A 20,470-nucleotide genomic window follows, 5' to 3' on the forward strand; every position below is an offset into this window, starting at 1 on the left:
TTAACAGAACAAGAGGCAGAGCACAGAAGCCAGGTGCTATAAACCAAGGTAGCTAGCTGCCTGTCACCCACCTCCAGTAAAATACAAAGGAGACAAGGGGCAGTCACTTAAAAGAAAGCTCATATTTAGTATATAAAAACACACATCTATCTATCTATCTATCTATCTGTCTATCTATCTATCTACAGTGATACTTCGTTGATGAATTTAATTCCCTCCATGATTCTGGGGAAGATGGACATGGTTATGTTCATCACCGCATGTGGAGTGAGTTTGCAATGGAATCAAAACTTTCCCAAACTCTGTGAATGAAATTGTTCACACACAGATACATTTCTGAACTGAGGTATTACTGTGTGTATTCCAACTCTAGGACCACATGTTAATGCACTAGGCCTCTTACTGAATTGCTAAATTGACCTTGTATTTAAGGTCCTTTTTAACAAACTTATACATTCTAAAGATAGGATTCTGATGAATGTGCACATAGAAGATGGCAGGGGGTTAGAGGTTTTAGGGCCTGGGATCCATCTATGATAGCCCTGAAAAGCAATCAGTTTATGACACATTCAGGTGGGGGAAGGGCACTGGAACCCAACAAAAAACAGCAAAGAACAAAGGACTCTGAGTACTTCAACTTTTCATAGCCCCCTGTTTTCTTTCTTTCAAATAAAGTGTTTTTGAACTTGGTCCCTTTAATCCCTTACCTGGGCTGGGTTTATGAATCCTAGTGAGTTGCTAAGACAGCATAGTGAAGCTGTAGAGCTATACACGTGCAACCCCGGAGGTAACAAAAGGAGACCTCTGTGGTGATGAGGTATTTTTCCCTAATTGTTCTGGTGTTTAGATAAATATATAAATGTGTGAAAGCTCACAGAATCATACAGCACCCCCCAATTTTACTGTATTATAACTTCCAAAGAAGATTTTAAAAATATCACCTATAAAATTATCTGATAAGTTCTATAAAGCATCCAAATAAGAACTTTGTAATTTTAAAAACTTTTGTAGTAAATAATAAACATTTAAAGCCACAGTCTTGATATTGGGCTCAGTAAAATTCAGAATATATTTAGAGATAGAAAGCTAGTAGATTAATAATTTAAAGGTGTTTTTAATAAAAAAAAATGTTAAATTTTTAAATGCAATTCTCAGGAGATTATAGCCAGTACTAGCTACATTAAAATGTTGCCAAATTTACCACCCAACAAAAAGATCCTAATTTTATACTTTTAAATTTGAATTAATCACACTTATATCTCTTTGCTGCACTATGCACATCCAGCTAAGCATGCATTCTGTTGCCACATTTTTGTTAGTTTCACTATCACACCTGTAATACACAGAGACACATTTTATTTCAAAGCAAAAAAAAAATTAAATACTAGATGTTATACGTTGTTCTACAATCTGGAAAATCATTAAAAACAGTTATCCAGCAGATGTATTAATGGTTAAATTAATTCTGCCAGTGACATGAAACAAACAACACATTGATTGCCTTTTGAGCAACCTAAGAGTTGTCAGCCAGTATCCATTTCCATTTAACTTCATGTCTGGGGATCAGCCTGCTGCTGCTAGGTGTACAATGCTCTCAGTCTATGTCAGTAATGAAGGGCACAGGATTGAGGATCCTGCAGGGCTCTCAAAGTACATCTTTCTTCTTGAACAATATGTGGTGCAAAGACAGGGCTTTTCTATAAGGGGAAAACCAGCTCCTTTTCGACAAATGAGCTAGGTATGGTAAATACATATTTCGAGGGTAAAAATGCCTAAAGCTCACCCTTGATTTTTCACCTAGGTTTTCCATATTAAAAGTAACAGCTTCAATTTTAAGAGTGCCACCTCCTCCAGTGTTCCCTGTATATATGTTAGGTCTGAGTGCTAGTGTCTACAGGAGTTGGGTTGGGGGGAAGGAATCTGGCAGACAGGAGATGGCAATAGCACCTTGAGACAGACTTGGTGAGGCACTAAACCATGCTCTAGTGTTACTATCGCTCTTTCTCACTCAGTTCTACATGATCTATTTTGTCTATTTCCATTGCCCAAATAATGATAGTTGCAAAATTTACACTGCCCATTACTCTGTGATCACAGAAGCGCAGCCAGTTGCTAATACGGGCTTTTGTTCATCTCTAAGATTGAGAACACCAACATTTTAACACAGTGAATGAGAAGAATATGCTGAATTCGAAGAAATACTATTATAGGTAAATATACCACCTTCTGGAGCATTGCTGAAGTGTACATTGAGTATAAATAGCCTTTAGTAGAGTATATAAATAATTCATTAGGCAGGAAATGAGAATCGGCCATTTTGCTATTCAAAACATAGTAAGATTCCTTTTATCTTTTCAAGAAAGCTTTTTGTGACAGAGGAAAATCAATCATGAAATCAAATGTCCTTTCTGCTTTTTGAAATAGCACATTGCTGATGCATTTCCTCTTCTTCCTCTTTATAGCTATGAAATTTTATTATACAGATTGTATTTTCTGTAAAGAAAAATTACTGCCCTGGCTCTAGAGTGAGTAGGACACTCTCCAGGGTTCCTTGGAAATATAGCAATGTCTTCTGGACAAGTCAGCTCCTCCCCAACAATAGGAGGTTTTTAAATCCCTAAATAACAGGATAGAATTTTAACTCACTGAGCTGGAAGATTTTTTCCAAAGTAATTGAAGTAAGAAATCTGTGCTTGAGCAGCATCTATACCCTAAAGCCTTCCCCAGTTTTCCCAATTGATAAAGAATACATTCTCTAAAATTCCTTATGATAAATAAACACACAATTAGTAAGTGTTTATTGAACTCTGAAAGCATTAATTAGTGTGAATACTTGGAGGAAAATCTATATATGATAAATGATGCACCCTTTGTACCTTTTTACTTTGTCCTGTGTCTTGAGAAACTGGTCACTATGGCATTTGTCTCTGGAGCTCTCTTGTCTTGTATTGTTTTTGACCAATGGGCAGGGACCAGATGATCAGCAGGTGAAGGTGGGGTAATTATTTCCTTTCCCGCCTCAACTTCTGCCTCATCTCACCAGAGCTTTGGAAGTGGCACCATTTCTCCAAGGCTACAACTATTTTTGGCCACCCTTATTCCCAATGCCTAGATCTCATCAGACTCTGTTAATCTTAATGCTATTTCTTCTCCATGCCTTCTCAGGCCTTGGTGGTATTGTCTCTCAAATGAGTCTAGTTCTTAGATCTTAGTATTCTTTTTTCTTGTGTCATTAAGCATGCCCACTCCTGTGGAAATGCTCCATTTATTAAATTAAAGCATGTTCAATTTGACCTTTTCGAGGACTTTTCTTACCATTGGAGGGCCTGTTACTCTCATTAATACAAATGTATTTGTGAGAAAATACATAATACAAGCTATGAAAGTAGAACTAACAGTAGAATGTAGGGTTTTACATAGTCATTAATAAGTGTCACAGACAGAAGACATTAAATACATTTTATTTCTAAAGTATTTAGAAGGGAATTTAATGAATAAAAAATTCAGAATCCCCATCTATACGCTTTCACTTTCTATCTTCAAAGGATCAACTACAATCAGATGTTCTACATTCTGAAGCTCTGAGTTCATCATTAAACATCCTTCCAGTCACATGAAACAGCTATTTGCCAAATGTAGATATCTTTCTTCGTGGAAATGTTAGATTTTACATCAGACTCCTTTTCGAGTCTGGTCTCTGGCTTTCTCTAGACATCAAAATAGCTGAGTCCTGAACTTCAAATTATTTTTCATTTGTCATCTTAGTTGTGTTACTACTCACATAAGCCCAGGAGTTCCTGAGGGTTTAATGTAAACTTATGACTATACTTCAAAATTATAGTTATAATTCAATGATAATAAACATTTGCCCTTATCTCTTTTTCATTTTGTTAAGAAATTCATTTTTATCAGTCCTTTGGAATGAGATCCTCCTTTTAAATATAACAACCTTTGAATAAATCATCCCAAGTTTATAGATATAATATCCAATTTTCCCCAACAACTGTGTTCATTTATTCCTTTTAAAAATACCATTCTGTACATAAAATAATAGACTCAAATATTTTAAAGGAGTCAATGGGAATTTTGTTCAACTATCAAACTACAATTTTTATTAAAGACTATTTCTTAGGTGGACAGAACAATTGAGGGGAAGTTACAAAAATTTTCTATGCATTTCATGTTCCCATAACACATAGCCTCCCTCATAATCAAAATTTCTCTTAGAAATAAATAAGTCAAACATGTATAAATACAGAATAGTTTCTCTGGTGTGAAAAACTATAATAGTACATGAGATCCCAATGGTATAATTGACAACGCCAAATAGGAAGAAAAGGGCTAAAGGTATAGGGGAAGTGGGAAGGGTAGGGGAAAGCTAATAAGGGAAAAGAAAAAAATATGAGAAAATGAAAAAATGGAAATGAAATATTTGTAAAGTGGGAGGGGAGGAGGGGTGAAGTGAGGGCAGGGGTAAGGGGAAAAAATGAGAACCGAGAACTGTCATGTAAAGCTGCAAGATCCCAATGATGAACGTAACTGTACTGTATACCAAAAATGTACCAATACACTCAATAAAAAAATTTCTCACTTAATATCTGCTGGAATTGATGAACCCACATTGACATATTGTAATTATCAAGGATCTGTACCTTGTTTTAAGGCTCATTCTTGGACCAGTATATTTTATGGTTTTAGACAAATGGATAACTATATATCCCTAACCAAGTTATCATGCAGAATATTTCACTGCCCTAAAAATCCTCTGTGATCTGTCTGTTCCTTTTTGCCTCCAACCCTATCCCCTCTCAACCACAGTTTCCACTTTTTGTCTTATCCAGAATGACCTGACTAATAATCATATAATAAGTAGCCTTTTGAGATTGGCTTCATCCACTTAGTAATCTCAATTATGTTTCCCCGTGTCTTATTATGGCTTGATGACTTCCTTTTAACTTTGAAGCTTATTAGACTATTACTGTGGATACATCACAGTTTATCCATTCATCTACACAAAGACACTTCAGTTGTTTTTGATTTTTGGCAATTTTGAGCAAATCTGTTATAAATGTCTATGTACAAGTTTTTCTGTGGATATAAATTTTTATCTCCTTTGGGAAAACACCAAGGAATGTAATTATATGATATAATTGTATTTTGGTTACTTTTGTAAAAAAATACCAAATTATCTTCCAAAGTAGTTGTACCATTTAGCTTTCTCATCAGCAGTGAAACAGGGTTCTTCTTGCTACACATTTGTGCCAGCATTTGTTGCCAGTAGTATACAATTGACCTTTAACATTTTCTGTCATTTAACTTGCTCAAATTTACCTCAAGGTTCTCAGCCACATTTTTGCTCACAGTCCGCTGTCTCTTTGCCCACAGGCTGCTGTCTACAGCTACCTATGAAGGAGCATGCTTCTGAAGATATAAATAAAAGGAGGAATTGTCCAAGGGTGATTGCTGCATGCCCCAAAGGGCACCACTACTAGTAGTTCTAATTCTGTGTGTGTGTGTGTGTGTGTGTGTGTGGTACCAGGGATTGAACTCGTGACCTTGCATTTGCGAAGCAGGTGTTGGAACCACTGAGCTAAATCCCCGGCCCTCTAATTCTTGAAGTGCTGCATTGGAAAGAATGATTAGAAATTGCAGAAGCAGAGGGATAGAGTAAATTCTTGAGATTAAGAATCAAGAATGCTGCCTAGAAGAGTTAAACAGAGACAGGAATGAAGGGAAATGAAGTACAGTGTGTGCAATAGAGAAAATCCTCAGCCTCGTATCCCATCCCGATGTACTTCATCAAATGGGAGTGGAGTCTGAAGAACCTACCCTCTTGTGTGACTCTTCTATGAGGTCCTTCTAACTTAGCATTTCTCTAGATCTCCTCATCAGAAGGTTCCTGCAAAGAGATTGTATTCTGTCACCCCACCAGTTGTTGCAGAAGATCTAAGAAGCCAGACTGGCCTGAACCACTGTGCCTCAGCAACCCTTCTCTAATGACAGAAGTTAGGCTGTGAGTAGGAAGGGCACTGAATAGCTAGCTAGTTAACTGTGAGGGATTAGAGTTAAGGTCAGTCAGGGTTTGCGAGAAGAAAGACAAAATGGTATACTAAATAGGAAACCAGAGCAGAAGCAAGCTCTTATCTGTGAAACTCAAATATATGGGCTTGCAATTTAGGATGACCATTGTATAGATGATTTCAAGCTTAGAAAAGTAAGCTATTTGCCAAATCTGGGTATAAAGCCAATGTATTACCAGCTTTTGTCAACATCCAGTGAAATCTGAAGGTACATGAACCTTGGATACTTGAGTGTCGAGCATGGTGAAGCTCTGTTAAGGGTGCATTATCACTATGAATTCAAAAAATACACTATGGATAGAATGAATACAGGACAGTATTCATTTGTACATCAAATGGATATTAGCAGTTTAATCATAATACAGACTCATCAATTTTCTATGATGTAAAGTAAGGTATCCTTACTGGAATTTGTCATATTTTCTATTTTTCAATTGTACCACACATTCTATCTTTTTATATGTTAAACTTGGGAATCCCCAAATATTTCTAACTGGAAAAGAGTTGAGTGGCACTATCCAGATGGAAAATTCAACCGTCTGGTGTTATCACTGCCATGCCATACATGTCTAGATACCAGTTAATTGCCAAGATCACACCACCAGTTCTCTAGAATTTCTGAATTTTTGCAATAGCTCTTTGTTGTGAAAATTTAATTTAAAGCAGAATCTTGTTCAGATTTTCTTGAAAGAAAGAAAAAAATTGAAAGACTGGAAAAAAGAAGAAGCATGAAAAATGCCGTAGTTTAAAATCACCTATCCCAGACTGTCCTTCTAGCTTCCTAGAATGTTTAACTCACAACAGCAAGACTTGACCAAACATTCTCACATTCTAGAAAACATTGAACACAATAAACTTTTGTGTAATTATATATTGTTTTCTAATCTGACTATATATGAATATATCTATTCCAATTAAGGAGATTCCCTGCTGTAAGGTTATCTTAGGACAGTATCAGAGGAGTTTCCCTTATATCTGGTAGTGCATTACAGAAAAATGTCCTCTACTTTCTTGCCTGAAGAGTTTTAAGAAATATAAAAATAAATAGCCACAACTACAATAGAAAAGAAAGTTATTGACTTCAGAAGTGATGCCATTAAAATAAGAATACTGTGGTCAAGTCTTATGCAGCGTACTGCTTCTATAGTGACCTATAGGTACTTTGTGACATGAAAACAAACAGCCTTATGACTAATAATTTGACTAGCCTGACTGGTAAGAGTTAACCAAGCAGAGCGCAAATAGCAGATTCACCCAAGTATTTTTGAACAGAGACCATATCTTTAGCTTTTTTGCATAAATTGTTACTGTGCACTGGTGCAAAAAACAGATAAACTATTGTTCCTACCTCATTTCCAGCTTTGTTATTTTTACTTCTCTGCTTGACAAGTTGAGTTCTGTTTTTCATTTTGTCATTTCTTTGTCTTGCTATTTCTCCTGCTGTGTAAGCTCCCAAATGTCCTGAGCATGACATCAACTGTTTTCCATGCATGTTGCGCCTTTTCATATATAGTTGATATTCTCATAACACCCTTGGATAATATCTTTCTGATCTTAAATGTATTCCTGCTTTTTAGATGCTTCCTGAAGGTTACTTCAACCAAAGTCCCAACATGCATGTGATGGGAGCCATATTATCTAGATTTATGGTTCATAAAGATTTAACTATTATGATGTAATTGTGTGAAGGCTATAACATAATGCTTATTTTCAGAAACTTCTCTTCTTTATTATATAATTCTTCAACTGAGGCTGGACATTTATAATTGAGGCTAATTTAGAGACTGAATGCCATCTTTTGGAACTAAATTTTAAAGTAGAATGTGTAATTATAAACCTGCAATTTTCAATGGCTAGTAGTCTATGTCAGGATACCCTTCATGTTTATTAATATTTAAACCTAAAATAAGTGTAATCGTGTTGGGGGAGTGTGATTATATTGATACAGTGAATTGTACCAATACAAATAAGAGCAATTTTCAACAGAGATAAACTAGAATTCTTTTTCAGAACAAGTTGTATCAGATTATGTGTTATAAATAACATATTAAGCAGGAGTTGTAGAAACAGATGCTTGATATAGAACCACCTAGTGTATGGGCCATTTTGAGAAAGAAGCAATCTTAATCAAGCCTATCTTTCACTTAAGATTTAACTCACATCCATGCTTCTTCTCTGTCATGTAAATATAGGTGACTTTATTTGTGCTTGACTCTTTTCTAGTCTTTTTGTTAATGCTAAGCAACAGTAGCAGCTCACTTTTTCTAAGGAACTTCAGCACATATTGTATGTAATATATCTTTAAAAATGACATTTGCCTTCTTTTAAATGAATGTTGTTGCCTTATGGAAAAATTATCCATGCTTTTAGCTTTCAATGGATTGACTTCACAGAATCTTTTTTCCACTCTTCACTTTGTGTCCACACAAAAAACTCCAAGCAATCAGCTCTGTGATTCTATTAAATGAAGCTGCATCAGAAATGTCTTCAACCTGTCTGCGACTCTGCATGCTCTGAGGCCCCACTCTACAAATGTAGTTCTTTCAGAACTGAACCAAGCTGAAGTCAAAATTATATTTGCAAACTAATCTGATTTTAATTGATTCCAAAAATATTTCTTCAGTACCTAATGTACACAAGACACAATGCTAAGTAATAAACCAGTTGTTATTTCTGTATATGATAATGGAAACAGTTGGCTTTTTATTTTTTTACATTTATTTATATATCTATTTTTATTAGTACATGTTTGCAGTACATCACTATTACATTTGCTGTGGCGAGTTTGTACATATACATACTTTAATTCTTTTGTCCACTGCACTTGCTGCTTCCTCCAAGTTTTCTTCCCTAGCCATTTTAAAAAAGTTCCATTTCTACATTTTTCTCTTTAACTCCTTTTAAAAATCCATTTTCCCTTCTTTCCCTCCTTTCTTCCTCCATATCTGGCTCCCATTCTCATTTGAAACAGACCTCCCTACTTGCTAATATCTTATATTGCTCCTTATTTACACTTAGGGCTTCTCATATAAGACAAACAATGAGATATTTAAAATTGTGTGTTGAATTTATTTCACTTAATATTATTGTCTTGAGGTGCATCCATTCACCTAAAAATGAGGCAAGTTTAGCTGTTTTTGAAGCAGAGTAGTACTCCACTACATATAAATGTAATATTTTCTTTGACCATTCATCTGTTGATGTGCATATAGTCTAATTCCCCAGACTTAGTTATTATGAATTGTGCCACTATAAACATGGGTCGGTATATATTATGTTGTACAATGAATTTAACTATTTTGGGTAGTTACCAATAAGGTGAATAGCTGGATCAAATGGAATTTTTAGTTTTAGATTTTGAAGAATCGCCATACTGATTTCCATAGTGGCAGTACCAGTTTATACTCCCAACAACGAAGAAGAAAGATTCCTTTTTAGCCAAGGCCTGCCAGAATTTTTGGGGTTGATTTATCAATGATAGCCATTCTTTTTGGCGTGAGCTGAAATCTCAGTTTTTTTGTTTCGTTTTTTTCTTGAAATGGGGTCTCACTTTGTAGTTCAGGCTGGCCTCAAACCCGCAGTGATCCTCCTGCTTAGGCTCCCAAGTTATGGTATTACAGGTGTGTTCCAACACACCTGGCTTTAGTGTTGTTTTATTTTGCTTTTCTCAAATGGCCAGTGATGTTGAAAAATTTTTCACTCATTTACAGGCCATTTGTAGTTCTGTATATGAGAAGTGCCTATTGATTTTTAGATGCCCACTTTTGTATTGATTTTTAAATTGAGTGAGGTAATTTTTTTTATTTCTTTACATATGGGCTTCCCCGGCACCATTTGCTAAAGAGAATTTCATTCTTCCAGCAAAATATTTGGCCCCTTAGTCAAAGATAAGGTAGCTGAGCATGCCTGAAGTTGTTGCCACATCCTCTATTCCATTTCATTGATCCACAAGTCCATTTTTATGTCAATACAGTGCTGTTATTATCATGAAGCTTTCTGGTATAACTTGAAGTCCAGGATGGTGATGCCCTCTGCCTTGCCCTTATTGTCCAGTGTTGCTTTTTAACTCCTAGTTTTCTTCTGGTGCCATATGAATTTTAGGATTTTTTTCTCTAGTTCTGTGAAGAATTCTACTGGTATTGGGGATGCATTAAATTTGTATAGTAGTTTTGGAAGTATGGCCATTTTCATTATACTGGTTCTGTCTACCCTAGAACAAGTGATATCTTTCCATTTTCAGATATATTCTTCAATTTCCTTTATCAGAGTATTATAATTTTCATTGTAGAGCACTTCCATTTTCTTGATTAGGGTAATTTCTAAGTATTTCATTTTTCTTGATGCTAATGTGAAAAGTGTTGCTTCCCTAATTTCTCTCTTGGTGAGTTTGTTATCAGTGTACCAGAATGCTATTGCTTTTTGAGTGTTAACTTGAATCTTGCTATGCTACTGAATTTAATTATTAATTCTAGGAGTCTTTTGGTGGAGTTATTGGGGTTACTCTGCAGAGGATCATGTTAAATGCACACAAAGATAATTTAACTTCTTCCTTTCCTAACTATATCTCTTTTATTTCTTTCCCTTTTCTAGTTGCACTGGCTAATGCTTTTAGAAGTATATTGAACAGCAGTGGTACTAGCACATATTCTTGTATTGTTCCTGATTTGAGAAAGAAAGCTTTCAGCTTTTTCAGTATGATATTGGCCATTATGTTGTCATAGCTTGCTTTTATTAGATTGAGATAAAGACATTATCTTACTATTTTCTGCAGGGTTTTTATCATAAATGGATATTGGGTTTTGTCAAATGCTTTTTCTGCATATATTGCAATGATCTGTAATTTTTTGTCCTTGCTTCTGTTTATGTGGTGTATTACATTTATTTGCATATGTCAAACCCTCCCTGAATCCCTGAAATGAATTTTACTCAGTCATGGTATATAATCTTTGTGATTATTTGCTGCATTTTGTTTACCAGCATCTTATTGAGGATTTTTGAATCTGTGTTCATTAAAGATATTGGCCTGTAGTTCTCTTTTTTGGTTGGGTTCTTTTCTGGTTTTAGAGTCAGAGTAATGCTTGCTTCCAGGAATGACTTGGGCAGTACCTCTACCTTTAGATTTCATTAAAGAATATGAGGAATGTTGATGTTAGATTTTCTTCTAATGTTCTTGAAGGTTTTGACAGCCCATCAGGATTTGGGCTTTTCTTGGTAGTTTTTAAAATACATTTTAAAATTCATTGACTCTTACTGGATTATTCAGGATTTTTACACCTTCTTGATTCATCTTTGCTTGTTCACTTGTATCTATTAATCTATTGACTTCTGAATATTCTATTTTATTAGAGTAGTGGTTTTCAATGTAGTTACCATTTGGATCAGATTTCAGCATAATCTGTAATTTTGCCTTTTTCATTTCAAATTGCATTAATTTGTACATTTTCTTTTCTGTTAAAATTAGCTGATGATTTGTCTATTTTGTTTAATCTTTCAAAGAACCAACTCTTCAATTAATTGATTCTTTTCATTGATTTTTTAGCCTCCATTTCATTGATTTCTTCTGTGATCTTTATAATTTCTTCCTCATACTACCTTTCAGTTTGCATTGTTCTTGTTTTTCTAGAACCTTGAGAGTTATTTTTAGGTTATTTATTTGAGGTCACTCTGTGTTCCTGATGTGGCAATTCACACCTTTAAATGTTCCTGTTCCGACTGCTTTCATTGTGTTACAGTTTCCAGTATGTCACATTGGCTTTATTGTTTGATTATTTCTTCTTTAGTATGTGCTGCTGAAGCAAGCACTCTAATTTCTTCTTTAATTTCATCTGTGATCCATTGATTATTAAAGAGGATATTACTTAATTTCTATGTGTTTGCATAATTTATCTAGTATCTTTTGCCATTAAGTGCTAGTTTCATTGCAGTATGATCTGAGCATATGCATGGGATAGTTTTAATTATTTTGCATTTACTTAAGCATGCTTTATGGGCTAGCATGATGTCCATTTTGGAGAAAGTCCCATGTGCTGCTGAAAATAATGTGTATTCTTCTCTTTTGTCATTGTGTGAAACACTATAGATATCTGTTTTTTAATAGATATCATTGTTTTAAAAAATTTGTTTCAACTTTGACATTTCTTTGCTGATTTCTTATCTAGTTGATCTGTTCATTTGAACTGAGGTTCCCTATCACAAGTGTATTGGTGCTTATCTGTGTTTTATATACTTTCATGTTTTCTTTATGAATTACTGACAGTCGATGTTTATATGTTTATAACTGTTATCTGTTCCTGCTTAATTATAACCTTAATCAATATGCAGTGACATTCATGGCCCCTTTGGATCAGTTTTTGCTTGAAATCTGCTTTGTCTGCAATTAGGACAGTCACTGCTGCTTTTTTTCTGGGTTCCTGTTATGTGGAATATTAATTTCTATCCTTTGACACAATCTATAAATTTTGGGGGGTTAAATATGTTTTTTATATGCAGCATATTGTTGGCTCTTGTTTTTTGATCCATTCTCCTAATCTGTGTCTTTTGGTTGGTGAATTGAGACCATTCACACTGATGGTTATAATTGATAGATATTGATATATCCCTGTTATTTTATTATTTTCTTTCTTCTGCTTCCCCTTTTTTTCTCTTCTACAGAATTGCTTTCCCTGCCTTGTATATTTATTCAATTTGACCTTTTGCCATTTATTAGCTTCACTGTCTCTTTCTAGGATATCCTTGAGAATGTTTGGTTTGGTAGTCATGAATTTATTTACGTGCCCTTTATCAGGGAAATGTCTCATTTCCTCATTAAATTTGAAAGATAACTTTGCAAGGTATGTCAGTGTGTATTGGAAATTGTCTTCTTTCAGGACTTGAAACATTTCAGGCTAATCTCTCCCTGGCATTAGGGTTTGTGTTAGGAAGTCTCCTGTAAATCTGATGAGTTTTTCTTTATAAGTGATGTGTGTCTTTTCTCTAACAGTTTTTAAGATTATCTCTTTGTGCTGGATTTCTGTGCTAAGGCTTCCAGGTTGATTATGGTGGCTAGGCTAGCTATTTCTAGTATTCAGACCTCTTTAGTTACTGTTCACTTTGCAGAGATGTCCTCTAGGCATAGTCAGCTATTGGCCTTTGGCTCTGTTTCAGGATCAAACAATTTCTGTTTATTTGGGAGAGGAGATTGCAGCCTATTTGGCCCAGTACCAAGTTCTTTGGGAATGGGCTGCAATATTGTTTATGATCCAAAGACAATTTTGATTTTTTTTTTTTTTTTGGTACCGGGGATTGAACTCGGGTCCTTGCACTTGCCAGGCACGTCACCGAACCATTGAGCTAAATCCCCGGCCCGAAAATTTTGATTTTGACATACAGAGAAAACCAATTGATAGCAACGATGATGTTACCTTGGTAATGTAGTAAAATCAGCAACAACAATAGCATCAAAAATAAACCTGATATTGACAGACCCTAAGAACTTCTAATGTACCACCCTTAACCATGAAAATAAGAGTTATAGTACAAACTCTAAGACAGGACAGATATTGATATACACCAAATATCTACTCAATAGAGCAATTTTGCCTCCATTAACATTAGAACATTTTTTACCACAATATCATGTAATTAACTAGGTTAATGATTAAAAAAAGATTTATAGAGGTAACTGGTTATACTAGTAAGGATAGAGGTTGTAGGGAATGGGAGCATAACGAAATAGGATTTGAAAAATTAAGCAATGGAAGATGGGAAGACAGTGATAAAATTTAAATAAAGGATACTATTAAAGAATAGAAGAAAAAGGGTATCATTAGATAACTGTACCAGAAGAAAACAACAAAGAAAAGTGTAAATAGGGGGAAGGGTTGAAGGAAGGGCAGGAATATGGGGGAAAAATGAAAACCAAGATCTGTCATTTAAAGGTACAAGATTCCAATGATAAATGTAACTTTACTGTATACTTAAAAAGCACAAATAACCTCAATGAAAAAAAAATAGTGTAAATAATAAAAAATTGAGATTACAGTAGAGGAAAAAAAGACAAATAATAATAAGGATCAAAACTGAAGGAGAGACAATGAGAAAAGAATAATGACAGAGAGGGGGAAAAGGAGGAACTAAGCAAACAAATAGTACAAGTAATACTGAAAAGGGCAGAAAACTCAAACTCCATCAAAATGAAAAAATACCGATATGGGGGGTGGCCAAGAAAAAAAGAGGAAAAAGAAAAAAAATTACACACTTCAAAATGAGTGCTTTTCTTCCAGAACCTGCAATCTTTAACCCAGCAAATCACATTCTTCACTGTTCCTCTTTGTAGCCTATGGTTTATTGTGATAACCTCTCTCTTCAAGGGGTCCCCAGTCTGTAAAGCCCAGCCCATGACAACTGTCGAAGCTGGGACAGAGGCCCAGAGATGCTGTGGGATTTTGGACACTGGGTGAAGATTCAAGTGGGCCAGAGGAACCTTGTACCGGCTCCAATGGGCCTGGGACCAGTACTGGTTGCCAGATGGAGATTTTGGTGGCTGTGGGATCAGCTTGAAATCCCAAATGGAGGCTTTTATGTACCTAGGAACCCATTAGAGACAAAGGTGTGCCAGAGACTGATGCAGGGAGACTCTGGTGGGGCTGAGGAGGGCACCAGTTACTGAATGGAAACTCATGTGGGCCCAGAGCACCAGGCAGTTAAGGTGGGTTAGGGACCAGTGCTGACTGCCAAACAGACTCCAGCATGCATGGGACTGGCCTGATGTGCCAGGTATAGATTCTAACAGGTCTGGGCTGCTCAGCAGGGGTCCACATGTGCCTGGGACTGATGCATGTTGCAAGAAGGAGGCTGCTATGTGCAGGAAGGAAATGAGATGCCTGGAATTGAATGCGAGCTCCGGGAAGACTGGAGCCACAGGCGTAGACACTCATGTGGGGCTTCAACACCCAGTGCAGATGCAGGCTGCTTGGGACTGGTGCTGGATGCCAGGCAGAATCTCTGGTGGGTCCATTGAGGGTGTAGGGCAGTGAGCAGTGTGTGGAGAGTTAAGCAATCTCTGAGTACCGGGCATGGACACAATCAGGTCCAGTGTCAGTACTGGGTACCATATGGGGGTTCCAGCAGATGTGGGACCAAATGTGTCTCCTGGCTCTGGCTTAAGTGGGCCTAGGGCATTCAGTGGCGACTCAGAGGGGCCCAATATTGATATGGAATCCCAGATGGTGACTCAGACAGGCACAAGCAGCTGGGTGAATTCATCAGTGACATATTTATTATCTCTCTACCTGGTATTGGGTGAGTGGAGACAGAATTCCTGCTGCCCCTGGCGAGTGCTGGAAAGGAAGCCTCAGTGCTGCAGCTTCCTCAGGGTTTTGAGGGGGGATCATAGAGTGAAGGGGTCTGTATACCCCAGTCTATCACAGAAGACTAGTCTCTGCAGCACTCCTTGATTCCCTCAACCATCTGAGAATTTCTCGACACGGTTACTCCCAGGATGAGCAAGGTAGGGGCTGTGTGGACTAGCTCTGGTGAGACTGCTTTCCTTCTTCTTAACTACTGTTCAGATGTCTGTTTTGACCTTCTCTCAAACTGATTTTCCTCATCAGAATGTAAATCCCTCCCCTGCCTCCAGTGTTTGTTGATCTTCCTTGAATATCTCCCACAGGATTCCTCCTCTCATCAGCCATGTTGGAGTCCACTCCAGCTTTTTATATTCTTCAAGAATATCAAAAGAGATTTTGCACCATTATTGGCAATAAAATCATGGATGGTGTGGTAGTTGAAGAACCCATAGTTCTAGTACAGGCAACACAGTAGACCACTCCCCCTCCATCCAACTGAATTTAGACAATACCAAATTCTTCCTTTGTTCTAAGAAAAGCAAATTGAAAATAACAAAGACCTTGGAAATCTCTATAGCTCCAGTGCAGAGCACACGTGTGCTAGATCTAGTGGCCTGATCTTCAGCAACCATTTCATGTATGTAATTTAATACAATTGGTTTCTGAGAGAGACATGTATGTTGGAAGCCCCTCAAGATGATTCAGCACATTGTCAGTCATTCCTGTCAATCTTATCCAGAGACCCAAGGAGAAGCACCTGGGCTGGGGTGCACTTCTTTTAAAATCTGAAAGCCTGATTCATAGATGTGCTTTAAATTTCCCTTTCGTCCTGATACCACTGTTCTGCTTGTGGCATATTTTTGTTTTCATGAACCTGCCTTGACCTCATCTATTCAGTATCTTTAATAAATGTAACTTCTCATTCTTTTAACATTGGCTGTATAGTTGGTATTCTTTGCTTGCTATACCCTAGAGCCTATAATTTATTGATCCAGTATATTTTATATCAGTTCCTGTTAAAACTGCAAGTGAGTCTTTGTCCTCTTTGCACTGACTCACTGTATAGATGAAGTTCATTTTAAAAATAAGCAGTTGTTCATTATCTTCTGTCATTTCTCCCTGAACTCCACACTTTCAAGTAAACATCAGAATTAAGAAATAGTAGACTCTGCTGATAATGTAAGATAGTGAAGTGAAATAAGGTTTTTATGCTTCTGTTAGTCAAAATGGATTTTGGAATCAGAGCAAAGCATTCTGGGCATGATGCCCTTCATTAATAAATAATACAGAAAAGTTATCACTAGGACAGAGAATGGGGGAGAAATTTCCTAATGTAAGTCAAGATACTATTCAGTTAGAAATTAGGTCAAAGTGAAAGTAGATACATAAGAGAATGGGGGAGCTATTTGGGAACATTTGAAAGGAAATTATCTCCCATAATACGAGATATGAATAAGTGCAGACATAATCTAGAGAAAAAGAAACAGACTAGAAATTTTTCACTATCTCAAACTACTCACCACTGAACTCCTGGGTAGAACCAGGAAAAACTGGGCATATCTGGAATCCATTCGCAAGACTTAAATGAGTCAAGTTGATGTCTACAGACAAGGTAATGGCCTAAGGTATGGAGACAGGTGAAAACATGTGGAATTAAGCCATATGGCGAATGAGCGAAGACTAGGTAAATCAAATTGGAAGCACCAAAAAGATAGTGTACATGGTCAGCTTGAGTAGGTGTGAGGAACATCCCTGGAGGACTCTACTCCAACACTTTTCATCCTTCACCACACACACACAGTGACCCAAGCACTATAACATGCAGTACAAAGAATGTTGTGAAACTGGGGTCATTACAGTGATACTTCTTAGTTGACAAATTCAATTTGTTCCAAATTCATGTTTGAACACTGAAAATTTAGAGAACTGAATGTATTTTTCCCACAAGAAATATGGAAAACCAATTAATTGATTCCAAGGCCCCCCAAATACACAAACGCTGCATGTTGTCTAGGTAAGAATGTTACTTAGAGTGCAGTATCACCACTTTGTGTCTGCAGTGAGATGTGATATATAACTCACCCACCGCCTATACAGGTTTTTTCAAGTTGGATTTTCAGTTCCACTATCGAGCAAAGTCAACAGATTTTTTGAACTTCACTTTTTGAGTAATAGAAAGTGTGAGGTTGAAGCCATCTGACAACCAAAGTACAACACTGTTCTGCCCTACACCTGTGCTGTCCCCATCTATTTGATTTTGGAATAATCCTCTGATTAAGTATCAATATTCTTATGGCTTCATTTAGGTCAGTATACATTGCAATTCAAGAAAAAGCAGGTCAGACCTTTTTTGGAAATAAGAAAGAAGTTCTTTTTAAGGCCAGCTTCCTCACCATGACCTTCTGAGCACTCAGAAAATGAATTCTAGGAAGTAAGCTGCCTGCAACCAAGACTCTTGCTACTCCAAACCATTTATTTTAAATAACGAGCCCACTCATAGTTCAACTTGACTGTTAATTTCAGTTTTTATATCAGTATATAATCTACAATGATGATCATCTTTTGGGAACATTTTCTGAAAAATTGTTTTCCAGAAAACTATTAGCAAGGGCTGGGGATTTAGCTCAGTGGTGTCGCTGCCTACCTTGTAAGCGCAAGGCCTTGAGTTCCATTTCCGGCACCGGAAAAAAAAAATGGAAAAGAAATTATCAGAAAGTTAAATAATAAAAAGAGCACAAAATTCTAAGTGATAGGCTACTTCTGAAATTCTGGCAATGCATCTCCCAATAAACACACACACACAGACACACACACACACACACACACACACACACACACCAGTACTGGAAACTGGGCAAGAATATAAAGCACACAGATATGAGTATAAAAAAAGTTTAAAATTCCAATGTTAATATCATAGTCCACACTACTAGAATCACAATCCTTGGGGATTGAGTCCAATCTGACATAGATTTATAAACTCTTTCGGTGGTATTAAAGTGAAGACAATTATGATAATCATTACTTCAAATAAGAGTTTACAAATGGGAAGACATTGTTTAGCACTATGCTTTCCATACCCTTTTATTGCAATAGTTTATGCTCCCATAAGATGATAGGCATAGGTCTGATATCATGCAGAACCTGCAAAAATGCAAACAATATTATAAGATAGAAATTTGTGGTGGGAACAATACTTTCCTGAATTAGATGTGTGAGTGTGGGCTGTGGTTCTAAAAGCATGTGTTCTTCTTTTTTCCCATTAAGTTTATTGGTACATTACAAATGTACAATGCAAACAATACAAATGTAACTACATTTATCAATGGGATCTTGTACCTTTACATGATATATCATGGTTCTTGTTTTTTCCCCATACCCCTGCCCTCCCTTCACCCCCTTCAACCTTCCCTATATGTTCTTTATGCACAAACTATTCTCATGAGACTAGGGTCTCTGATCTGTTCTATGTGATACATCAGCATATGCAGTAGAAGTCCACAGAGGCATGCTTTATTAGCAAGATACCAGTGCAGTGGGTGAAATCAGGCCATCTCACTTATTGCTAGCATTTGTGAAGCATTTAATATTTAATATTCACTAGAGGCCAATGCTGAAAAGCCATTTCCTATTGATCTTCATTCTGTGGAAGGTAGTAGGGAAGCACAACAGTCCTTTAAGAGCTATCACAAATGCACCAATGTGTTTTTCATGCTCTTGTGATATTTAGTGGTGTAACTGGTCTTCGTCGAATTCTGATGGGAAGACATATGCCACTTACTCCTGGAAAAAAAAAAGTTTATTTCTACTCTTCATGAATCTCTATACTCCTATAAAGTCTTTATTTGTAAAATCTATGTGTGTATGAAACTTTCATAACACCGAATAAGGTGCTGAATTATTCCAGATGCTCACTTTGCCAGGGCAATTTCTCACTATTCTTTGCCCTTTTCTTCATCTTTTATTTCTTACTTCTTCAGGTTAGTGTTAGAAAATAAAAAATGAAAGAGGAAAGAAGGTCTAACATGACTTTAATTGGTGGGTCTTTTGAAGAGACACTATGCAAAACCTAGCTTAGCATATAAAATGATAAAATACAGTTTAATCAGTGCCCCAAGTGGCTAAATTTTATTTTTAAATTTCTGAAATTGTTTACTTTTAAGGCATACAGATTTTATTATAGACCTACTTTTTAGGATGGCTCAGAGTCTTAATAGATTACATCAATTCATCTTAGGAAACTATCTTTTAATAAAATATATGAACAAATGAGTCCATTCTCAAAAAGAAAAGAAAAAATAAAAATGATGAAGTTATATTTATGGAAACATTTACTTTTCAATTTTAAAATGCTAAAGAAGCTCCAATTATTACTAAAACTCGAAAGTGTAAATGATCTCTAATCAGTGCAAAAGAAATTTAGGTCAAAACTCATGAGGTATTTCCTAAGAACATGTTTCCTAGGCCCATAAAATAAGTTCTTTGGTGATGTACAAGGTGAATTGATTATTTTATTTATTGATAATTATTCAATGAATGGCATTTCTCAAAATCTGACCTGAATGTGAGGATGCAATATGCACTCTTGCAATATTTCATATAGAGATGAGGAAAGAAACATGTAAACCAATACATTTGAATTGGAACACTAATGGTTGTGTGTATGTGGATGCTGGAGGATCACACCAAAGGTCATTCTAACACACAGTACCATCTTGAACACTTTGAGTTGCTTTTGGAAATGTTAAGAAGGGAAGAAAAATATGAAAGGAATTCCACTCATACAATAAAGGATATAAAACTACAAACTGTGCAGAGAGCTTAGCAGGGCCTTGACTTTCACAGTGAAAGTTGGGAAGTTTCAATCATTGAGACCCAAGGGGCATCCAGTGCCTCGGGCATTCAGGCTTAGGAGCCCAAACATGGTTTGGAAAATCACTGTAAGTTAAATAATTGTTACTCCTCTTATCTTGAACAATAAATCTGACATCAGTAGAGATTTGGAGGTTGAGTGGAGATCGTTTAGGATGTCAAGCAACCAGTCCCAGTAAGGATGTAAATATT

The sequence above is a fragment of the Fukomys damarensis genome, unplaced genomic scaffold (assembly GCF_012274545.1).
Source record: "Fukomys damarensis isolate Sample0158 unplaced genomic scaffold, DMR_v1.0_HiC HiC_scaffold_39, whole genome shotgun sequence".
Lineage (NCBI taxonomy): Eukaryota > Metazoa > Chordata > Mammalia > Rodentia > Bathyergidae > Fukomys > Fukomys damarensis.